We start from the raw sequence: 12,070 nt of genomic DNA, 5'->3' as shown, positions 1-12,070 counted from the left end.
AAGGAAATAAGATAAAATTAGGGTGGTAGCAGGGAAATGTAAAGGGGAAAAAATAATGCAAAAAGGAGAACACAAAGGTTTTAGTTGGAATTGTAATATTTTGAGTACACTGAGTTACATAAAACACATGACTGAAACTACTTTCACTTGTCTTTGTACTTTTTGAAATATGACTACTAGAAGCTCAAAAATTACATATAGGGTCTGCATTTGTGACTCATTATACTTCTGTTAATCAACATTTTTCTAAACACATGGAAGGCAGGTGCCAGGGATGGCTTTCTAGGGATCAAGATTATTTTGTGGATCACAGCCTAATATACAGAAAAACAAAAGAATAGTGCTGGGGCTGGCCAGGAAGAGATGTGAGTGGCAGAAGGAGCTGATATTTACAGGATATCAATTTTTCTCCTACACTTGGGCTCTCGGATCCCTGGTTAGGCTCTTTTCAGAAATACTATTTTCCTTGCCATTTGTGTATGCTGCATTGAAGGGAATTATACAGATTCTGCTTTCTATCTTCGAGTTCAGTTATCTCTCTTTCCCCATTCTTTTTGGTTTGGGAAAACTCGTGAAGGCTTTTAAAGAATGGTCCAGGTATTAATGTGTGTGATAAAGAGTATATGTGGGCAAAATCAGCTTTGGGAATACTCCATCTGGGTTATGGGAGCTTGATTCCAGGCATTATGTAATTACTTAGTAAAAGTTAGCAAGAGATAAAGAAACAACTCTGTATTCAACATTTCCTCAAATTAAAAACAAAACAAAAAACATTAAGACTACCAAAAGTGCACGACATCAGAGAATCTTAAAAGTAAGGATAAAAATGAAGTGTCAAGTAATAAAAGGGTAGGTGGAATCAAAAAGTCTAGCTAAGGAATTTAGCTATGAACTGTAAGATACATTTAGCTATAAACTTTTGATGGCCAAGGAATAAAGATAAAATGATGGAACAGAAAATATTCTTTCCTTAAAAATAAGAATGATTTTTATTTAAAAATGAAGTATAGCTCAAATGCTAAGAAGAATCATTTATATCTCTGTAGCCTACATGATTTCTGTGGCATATTGTTGTTGTTATTGTCATGTGCTGTTGAGTCAAATCCGACTCATAGTGACCTCTCCTTGGGTTTCTGAGGCAGTATCACTACGGAAGTAGATTGCCCCATCTTCCTTCCAAGGAGTGGCTGGTGGGTTTGAACTGCCAACCTTCTGGCTAGCAGTCAAGTGTGTTAGGCACTACGCTACCAGAGCTCCCTCTGTGGCATATAGGTGTGCAATAAATTTTTTTGCTAAATTTAGAATGGAGTATCACTTGGTATTTGGACAAAATGCTTTGCATTTCATATTTTATCCACATAATTATTTTGTAAGTGATAATATCTGCGTATTAGTTGAACTTACTCCCCTTCCTTCTTTTTCCTTCCTCTATTTCTTCTTCTTTTCATCTAGCTCTTCCTCCTCGTCTTTTTTCTGATCTCTTTCTCCTCTTCTTCATCCTCCTGCTCTTTGTCTTCCTCTACCCTCTTCCTTTCCTTCCACTCTTCTCTCTCCTCTTCTTCTTCCTTTGTCTTTCCCCTACTTCTCCACCCCTTCTTCTCCTTGTAATCCTTTCTCCTCCTTCTTTCAAAAGGTAATTGACTCATCTACTCAAATGAATAATTACTCCTATTTTGATTGACATATTTATTCAGTAAAAAGTTTCCAAATTATGGGAAGGTCTATATATTTCTTCCATAAGCTATAAAATTTAGCATTGTGTGTTTACATAAACAAATAGTGAGATGTAGTCTTTTAAATTTTTTTTTATGTCAATCACTATTTTACATGAGGCATTCTATGTAACAGTTGTATGTCAGCAATAGCCTATTCAATAAAGCGATACAAAAAGAATAAGTAAGGAATTATCAAGATATGAGAAACACTATCTTCCTGTAAAAGAATACAATGGGCTGCTTCAACTCTGTGTAGGTTTAAATCCAACTGAGAGTCAAAAAAATCATTTATTTAGAAATATTTGACTTCTATAAATCTTATTTTAAAAATGATAGTGTTCACTTTTTTTTCCTAATCCAGATCATTTATTTTATAAAAAAATCTTTTTATCCTATTGTAATTTTGACCATTCCTTTATATTTAAACAATTTCTACAGATTTGGTAAACACTGACAATGTGAATTCTATGCTTTTTCTATCTCATGCCTGTAGAATTAGATGTAACAAGTGCATGAAATCCTTTCCATGTACATCCAAAGTCAATTTCTCTCTCTCTCTCTCTCTCTCTCTCTCTCTCTCACACACACACACACACACACGTCTCCTAATTAAAATCCATCCCACTTGGGCTTCCATGTGGTAAGTTAAAAGGTACTTAGTGAGCTGTCTGAAAGGAATGTAAATTGGAAAAGGAAGTGAACTAGGAAATAAATGGGCACAGATTATATGTGTAGGCTTCTTTGCACTGTGACAAATTCAGAAACTACATGGGCATTTTAGATAACTCAGTTTTCGTTAAGTGCTAAACATATATGTGCCTGAGTCTTACAGTGTCAGAGTTGATTGGAAACTCTTCAGAGTTTTGCAGGCAGTTCATAGATTTTTTTTACTGAAACTCAACACTCAGTATACATCATGAGAACTTCTGGAAAGGTAAAGTTAAATCTGAGTCATGTGTCAACTGTACTTTCAACCATGCTCCTTTACATTTTATCACCACCATGTTGTACTGTTCTGTTCTTTGTGGTATGGTAAGGAAAGCACATGTCTCATATCTACCCAAATAATTGCACTTTGCTCTTTTCCATGTTGCCTTTACTAAAACATATTCAGTCCTGAAAATGCTATTGAGCAGAATATTTTATGGTTCATTTTATTGCCTTAAGAATATGATGCTTTGAGAAAAATATCTAGAGAAGAACCTAACAAAACACATACAACATTTTTGAGGTTTCAGGATTATTTAGTCAGTATCATATTTTGTTTCTTAAGCAATACTTAATTCACATCATTTTCTCCTTTAAATTAAAACACCAGGGAAAGAAGGTGGCTGTTCTGTCTCATCTCTTTCCATTTGTCCTCAAAAACCATGTGGTGGTAAAATGACAGGGCTAAAATGGACATGTTTTACCTGTATGCTTTCAGGCATGTTCTTTGAAAGCCAAAGTCATCTATAGTAGTAGACATTCCACAATCAACACCCATGGAAGCAGCAGTCAAGAAATCAGATGTTGTATTGCATCGGACAAATCTGCTGCAAAAGACCTCTTTAATGTGTTAAGAAGATGCCACTTTGAAAACTAAAGTGAGCTTAACCCATGCCATGGCATTTTCAATTGTTTCTTATGCATGTGAAAAAGCCGGGCAATGAATAAAGAAGACCAAAGAAGAGTTGATGCCTTTGAATTGTGGTTATGGTGAAGAATACTTAAAATACCATGGACTGCCAGAACTAACAAATCTGTCCTGGAAAAAATGCAACTGGAATGCTCCTTGGAAGTGAGAATGGCCAGCTTCATCTCACCTACTTTGGCCATGTTGTACCAAGGGACCATTCCCTGGAGAAGGATCATGCTTGGTAAAGTGGAGGATCAGAGGAAAAGGAGAGGACCCTCAATGAGGTGGACTGACAGAGCGGCTGAAACGATGAGTTCAAATATAGCAAGGATTCCGATGATGGCCCAGGACCAGGCAGTGTTTTGTTCTGTTGTACATCGGGTTGCTATATGTCAGAGCTGACCCAACAGCACCTGACAACAAAAAAAGAGACAACAAACATTGGGAAAGACTCCCAGTCAAAACTCTTAAATACTCAAGGCTTATTTTCTTTAGCTGATGATAGACATCAAAGTAGCTTCTCCAATTCAACAGACTGCCTTAGTTTGATTTCTTACACTGGAGCAACAAATGGTATTCAATCCTTCCAAATTTAATAAAAAAGATGATTGAACATTGTTCATTCCTGAGCTTCAGAGGTCTTACTGAGTAAGTTCAACAGAACACCATGTAGTATAGTTATCGGAAGCTGAACCATAATTTTACTGGAGTTTGGTCCAAAGTGTTTTATAATTCCAAAATCACATTAAAAATTGATAATTCTTTGGGTTAGTTATAGCCTTTTTGCTTTATTGAAATAGAGAAGATGATTTTTATTCCCATTTTTACATTTTCATGAAAAAAAGTCATATTGCCATCTTCTAGGGTACTGTGAGCCTCAATGATCTTTCTCTTCTATTGTCTTGGTGGCAAGAGAAGACAATTTAAAAATGTCTTCTGTATATTTTTTATCCAATACTTCTCTGTGTAAAAATTATGAGTAATTGACATATTTTTATCCATGGTAGTGAGGTCAATCTTACAGACCTTGTTTTTGAATCATTTCAGACTAACAGAAGTACTTATAAAAATATGCTTATTTTATATACTTTCTGATAATCTAAAGCAAAATTAAGGCAATGATGTTATTTTGGGGAGTCTGCTTACTGGTCACAACCACATTTTAGTTAAATTTCTGTCAACTGAAGTGTGAAAAATTAAAGATCCAAGATAAAAAGTGGTCCCATGCTTCAAATCTGACCGATCCCATTACGTGCACTATTGAAGTATGAAACCTTTCTCCTTGATCAAAATGCTGGTGAGGATCTGTCCCTTTTTAAATGCAAGTACTCTCACTTTGAAAAAAAGAGTAGAAAGGCCAAATGAAAGACTGAAACAAGCAGCCATAAAATGACTTTTTACATTTTTTAAGTAGGTCACTGTAAGGTATATTATTCTTACTGCAAAAGTCAAGGTAAGCCTCTCAATTAGGAAAAGATGCATTTATAGAGTTCTTCCATTTTTATTGATTTTTGATGTCATTTTAAAAATGATGAATAACCATAGTGTAGGAAACTGGACCCAAAGAGCATTTCTTTCCTATCTTTAGCTACTGCCAAAGAGCATGATTCTAGCTTTCACAGGTCTTAGGAATATTACCTCATAGAGCAGCTGGAATGATAGACCTGTGAGGAAGGGTCTTTGTCTTTGACATTTGTGAATATATGGGTGTCCTTGTCTTTGGGTTCTGCTATACACCTGAACATAGCCCACGCTTCAGACAAAAGCAAGGTCTCTCATTTGGAACAAGGATAATCTGCTTAAAAAATCTAAATCTCTTATAAATGGCTGACGTGTGCAAGAATATCATAGTACATAGCTCTTTTTAAGGTAATTTTAAAAGAAAATGATACACATTTTGCTCAGCCAAGCAATCTGAAAGTTCAAAAGGTAAGAAGTACTTCTCAGCATGAAACTGTCAAACATATTTGAAAAGAAAGTTAATTACAATGGGCATTTCCAGGCCTTCTGCTGGCCAAGGCTATCTTACTGAAAGGTGACATTAGTGACACTTATCGTACGGGGGCTGAGAAACGAAAAGTATCAAAAGATTGAAGCTCCTGCATTTCTGTAATATTGGATGAACAACTACAGGGAACTTGTCATATTTTGCAGGCACTTTGCAGCATTGTCCATGTGAATTGATTGAGACTAGGCACACACTAGATAGAGAGAAAATAGTGGTATTCCAGAGAGTTCCTCTGGATCTTTCCTTTCAATGGAAAAGAAGTTGGAGAGGATAGAGGTTTGCATCTGAATTTTCCTGGGTGGGCTTATATTTACCTCTGATGACTTCCTGGTGACATTTTAACTGTATATTTTTTTCTAAGGGAAGAAAAGAAAGAAAGAGGCAGCTGTAATCGTTCAGGTCCATTGGACTTTGGTTAGATCTTAAGGAACTCTGATGATAGAAATATGACCATTCTTTATGTATTTCTTTCTGAGCTGATAGGGGCATGAAATGCTGATTAGGTTCCCAGTGGCAGCATTATGAGATCTTGGCAAAACCAATAAACCTTAGTTGTTATTATTTATCATTGTGTTGGCCACTAATTACTAATCTCAAACTGTAGTATATCTATGATAATGAGTGGTTAAGATATTTGAGACATGAAAAGCCAAGGAAAAAGATGGATCTCCTCCTTGGAGCATTAATTTTATTTGAAGTTTGGAGCACCAATAAACTCACTACTGTCGAGCCGTATCCGACTCATAGCAACCCTTCTTTGAGTCTGAAGCAGTATCTCTATGGAAGTAGATTGCCCAGTCTTTCTTCTGAGGAGTGGCTGGTGGGTTTGAACAGTCAGCCTTCTGGTTAGCGGTCAAATGCCTTAGAAAATATTTAATGTTAATACAACTACATTTCTATAAGAGGCAGCCACGGTGGCACAAATAGTTTGCATTTGCCTACTAATCTAAAGGTTAGTGATTCAAGCTCATCTAGTGGTTCTATGAAAAAAAATGTCCTAGTGATCTCCTTCCATAAAGACTACAGTGAAGAAAGACCTAAGTTCTATTCTGTAACATATGGGTCACCAAGGGTCAGAATTGATACTATGGGAGTGGACTTGGTTCATTGGTTTTGGTTATGGATGTGGAATGCACAGTGGTCTGATGAAACTTAAGTTAATATGATCATCTTCATTTGGATGAAAAAAACTAATGATAGGATGAAAAAATTGTTAACACATGTAAAACGTTTGTTTAATATATAGTGTCATACTGTTTTTCTTTTGTTAGCCAATCTGAGACAAATATGAGATACTTAATTACTATGGGATTCCAATCATGCAAATATCATAAATACCAATACTTTGTGATGAGATAGTCAGCATGAAGAAGGCTCTCATAAGTAACACCTACTTTTCAGTAAATGCTATTTCAAAAATTATTCTGATTTTGCATGGCTTTGACCATCCCCAGATGCCAGGAATATACATTTATTTTTCTCTGCCACTACTGGAGTTTTGTGGGAAAATTTGAGAATCATTCATTTCTAAGACTACAGTTATTAGTTAGAAGTCATTGCAATTCAGAAAGTTGGTTTGTATATTCCCTTAAAAATATGCATTATGAATTTCATGCACAACTATAGACCTAGGCCACTGTGAGGAGAAGAGGGATATGAATTGGAAACCCTTCACCAGTCAGGAAGTCTTGACAGATAAACACTGAAAACAGAAGAGGTCACTCTGAGCCAGCGGGACTGCAGAAGTCAGTACAGCAATGCTGGAGGTCTGGGCAGGTATGAGTAAGATGCACACTTATCAGTATATTGAGGATAAATAACTTTTTTTTTTTTTTTTTTTTTACAATGAAGTTGTTCAAAGCACCGCATCATACAAAAAAATATTTTTCACAGTGGTCTGATGAAACCTAAAGTAATATGATCATCTTCATTTTTATTAACAAACTAATGGTAATGATGACGTAATTGTCAACATATGCATGTGAAACATTTGTTTAGTATATAGCATTCTACTGCCTTTCTTTTGTTAGCCAATCTGAGACAAACATGAGACAATGAATACTGTGGGGTTCCAACCATGCAAATATTGTAAATTACTAATACTTTTTGATAAGATAGTGTGAGAAAGGCTCTCAGAAGTAACAAATGAAAATATGCCTAATCTCCAATTGCAATTTGTAGTTTGTTTAGTACTAAATGTTACTCATTCATGTTTGAATTTCCATATACAATTGCAGAAAATGTTTGAATGAGAACTTCAAAAATGCCATGTTCCTATGTTTTCACACAACTTTCATTAGTTTGTCATGTATGAATATACAATTTAATGAATGATCTTGGGGTTTCTGCTTAGGCAGTTATATAACTGTGGAGTCTTCTATGGCATAGTATTTTCCTTAAATGTAAATCCTCCACAACAGCACCAGCAACAACAGCAAAACTATGAGCCAAGTTTTATTTTTTTTTTTCAAGTTTTAGACTACTTTTTAGAGCAGTTTTAGGTAAATTGTACAGGAAGTACAGAATTTTCACATATTCTTTCTCCTAGTCTCAGTCAATTCTCTCTAATATAAAATGTTAATATTAGTGTGGTACATTTTTTTACAGTTGATGACCCATATTGATATATTATTATCAACAAAATTCCATAATTTACATTAAGATTCACTCTTTGTGCTCTATGTTGTTGTTATGTGCCCTCGAGTAGGACCCTACTCATAGTGACCCCTCCTTGGGTTTCTGAGGCTGTATCACTACGGAAGTAGATTGCCCAACCTTCCTTCTGAGGAGTGGCTGATGGGTTTGAAATGCCAGCCTTCTGGTTAGCAGCCAAGTGCCTTAGGCATTACGCTACCAGAGCTCCTATGATTTTTGACAAATTTGTCATGACATGTATCCACCATTGTATTATTATACAGAATCATCTCCTGCTCTAAAAACGCTCTGTTTTCAACTATTCACCCTGCCCTACCTCCCTTTCCCTAGTGTTTTTTAAAAACTATTTTCAGAGTTAGTTTAAATAATGATACACATAAATTCTGATAAATGACAAAATCATACACATTTTACAACTACAAACATTATTATAATAACCAACCTCAAAGGGAATGTGTGGATCCAATATAATGAGTAAATTTGTTATTTTGGATTCTGGACATTCCTTCATAGAAGCGGTAAACAACCAACCACTGGCCTGTGGAAAGGGTGTTAATTGTACTAGGAAATGAGACATCATATTTGAACTGGGTTGTTGTCATGCCAAGCAAGGTACTTAAAAATATTCTGAGACAGAGCAACAGCGAAGCTAATTTGGTTATCTCAATTTGGCAGGGATGTGATAGTGCAAGAAGGAACTAGTAAATCACATCTTGAGAAAGTTAGTAATAGATCAATTGGATGTGGGTACATAGTATAATATTCTTGTTTATGTTTTATGAAGTAATAAACTTGCATTAATTCATTCAATAAATGATTATTGAGCAGCTGCTATATGCTGGTCACTATTCTAGGCTGTGGGGATTTTAGCAGTGGGGAGAAGTATCAAACAAAATCCCCTGCTCTCATTGAGTGTATATTGCAGTGAGGAGATAGACAATAATTAGAAAAAACATACATTTATCAGATAATGATATGGGTTCATTCTCTCTTAATTGTACCTGTCATTTGAAAATACTAGATATTTTGGTGTGTGATTCCAGTTCTTTTGTTGTGATAGTTATAAACCAGAAAGTCCTGTCAATAGCTATTAGCAACTTTTTAACTATGAAAAGAAAGAAAAAAGTTAAATTCTGATAACAACTGAGAAAACCCATTACCGTTGAGTGGATTCTGACTCATACTGACCCGGTAGGATAGAGCAGAGCTGCCCCATAGGCCTTCCAAGACTAAAGCCCCAGAAGCAGACTGCCACATCTTTCTCCTTAGAGCAGCTGGTGAGTTTGAACCACCGACCTTTTGGTTAATAGTGGAGTGTTTAACCACTGTACCACCAAGACTCCCCCAATAACAACTAGAAGCCTATTGTAGTCTTATTTTGAATGTTACTTTAAGCTGTTTGTTTGAAACTGACATGACATGTGATATATATTCTCCAATTAATATCTAATATGTTGGGAATATTTAAATAAAAATTATAAATTCCCTTTTATAGGTCATAAATTAGACAAAACTCTGATGTACCACTAGTTTAGGTCTGATATTTAATACTTGGATTTGAATTCCTCTTTCAGTTTGAAGGATTTTATCAAATGCTTTAAAAAATAAAAACAAAACTTCCCTGTCTATTATTTCTGGGAATCATCATCATTACCATGTTTGGTAGAACGCAAAGCTGTAGTGAATCTTATTACAGTCAAGTTACTGGTGAGGGCACAGATGATCAGTTTTAGACTTGTGTGCTGCTGAATTCAGCCAATAACTCGCTCATCATGACTCTAACAGATTTTTCTGCTATTCGGACCACTGGGAACCTTATGAACCAGTTACTTCTGCCCTCCTTCTTATGACAAAGTGCCAACACTGCCAACATCCAGGAACCCAAGCACCAGCATCATTTGCTACTGTAATGAGCTTACTTTTGAAGTATAACAGAAAGGAAAATAAAATTTCCCTAAAAAAAAAAAAAAAGCTTTGTTATAGTCCTCACACTTTAAAAGCACAGAAACTTCCTGGCAAAAGATACTCTTGATCTTGAAATACAGGATAATTGTCTCTCTCTCTCTCTCTCATTGAGAAGTGGGAGGTTATTTTTCCCTTAAATATAAAACCCCATAATTTTGAATTGAAAAAAAAAAAAAACAAACTTCTTTACTTTACAAATAAGGAACATTGGGGGTCCAATAATTTAGTCAAAACTAAAAAGCTAGGCAATAGCAGAACTGGTGTCTAGTTCTAAGCTCCTGACTTGTAATCTAGTGTTTTTATTAAAGCACCCTTTATTGTCCCTGCCTACTTTACGTTTACTTTTACTTTTAAGTTTGTTATGTTTTTGGTTTCATGTATAGACTAATTGGTCAAATTAGTAGTATATCACCTTCATTAAGAGCAGAGTTTTATTCTACTTTGTTCACAATTGCACCATAACTGTGGTGGCCCGTAATAAGTGCTCCAAAATATATATGTAGGAGGAATGAATAGTGGTTAATTAGTGCGTTTGTGATGGTGTTATAATTAAGACAGTCTCCATTTTACCAAAGCTAAAGCCAGAGAAAAGTTTAAATGCTACAGGAGAAAAAAAAAGTTAACTTACAAAAAAAAAAAAAAAAGCTTCAACACATAATGAATAACGTAGTTAATGTGGGGAATACCATTTTTGGTTATTTAGAGTTCAACCAAGTTTGACAAAATATTCAAAAAGTACTGTGAAATATGATTTAAAGCAAAGAAATAATAATGGAAATAAGAACTATTGAAACCCAAACATGTATTTAGCAGGTGTATTCTGAGGAATAAGACTATAATACATATATAATGTTCTCTTGCCTACATTATAATGTTGAAGGTAAGCACTATATGTATATTTTAATTTTGAAAGCAGGAGTCCAAAACCCAAGGAAGTTAAACCACTTGTCTGAAGTTAAAGGAATTTAGAAGAGTAGTGGAAGAGAAGGAAAGGTGTGGTCTCCACTTCTGTTTCCATTTAGACCATGCTGCTTCTGGTCTGGTTTGATCAAAATAATAAAATCAGTCAATAAGCCACTGGCTGGGCTTTAAAACACTATCTTAGGCAGAAAAAGAAAGTACATAATCATCTATGTTTTTGACAGTCTTCGCAAGTGAGGAAAGAAATTCAAAGCTTTAGTTTTATTGATATTTGGACCATGACTGTTTCAGGTCACCACTTAGTTGTAGAGCAATAGGAAGTATAATTGGAAACCATGACTGACGCTGCAAAGACCACAGGAAAGACCCATAGTGCACTGCAATCAGATGCGAGCTGAAGAAATCACCAGGAGCTACTATCTGGGTGCTGACAGAGTGGCAGACAGCTGATGCTAACTTCTGCCATTGGATTCACACACACAGTCACTTTTGGAAGCAACCTGGGCTAACATGGTACTTCTGAAACCAGGTATACTTTTTTTCAGAATTAATTTTTCCTCCACATCATGAATCATACAAACACGTTTTTGCTTGAACACCGGCATGACATATAATTTACCCTCTTTGTTGCTGTCCAGAAATGCCCTTCAAAGCACTTTGAACACAACTGTCAAACAAGCATGATTTACTCGATGTGTGATGTTTCTGCTCAAAAGTTGGAATTTTCTTTGTGTTTTCCTTAAGAAAGGACCATTACATTTCTTTACCCTTCTTCTGCAACCCTAGTGCCCTCCTCACTCCCACACCCACACACAAAGACACTCCTTAATTGTATTACTGTTAGGCTGACCTCCAACCTCAACTAAAATGAGGACAAGGCTAGTTTTGTGTTTCATGGGATAACAATTTATGAGCAATTAAAAATGAAGGGACACAAAGCATTCATCACAGTCTCAGCTAGACAGGCAGCTGAGGTCAAAGGCTCTAGCAATGAAGTGTGCACAATATATTTTTATTTCTGTTTTCACTAAGAAGGAAACGGGTTAGCTAAAAATTATGGCATGCAGCCTCCAGTTCAAAATAGGTGCACTTAATCTTTGGAGACAGTCCACGCTTGGGCAGATAGGTTATGACAGTGCATGCAAAGATACACACCAGCGCATGCATGCACACACACACACACACACA

Source organism: Orycteropus afer, unplaced genomic scaffold (genome assembly GCF_000298275.1).
Source record: "Orycteropus afer afer isolate SDZICR_OR568_19922 unplaced genomic scaffold, OryAfe1.0 scaffold00087, whole genome shotgun sequence".
Lineage (NCBI taxonomy): Eukaryota > Metazoa > Chordata > Mammalia > Tubulidentata > Orycteropodidae > Orycteropus > Orycteropus afer.
This window is presented reverse-complemented; position numbering follows the sequence as displayed.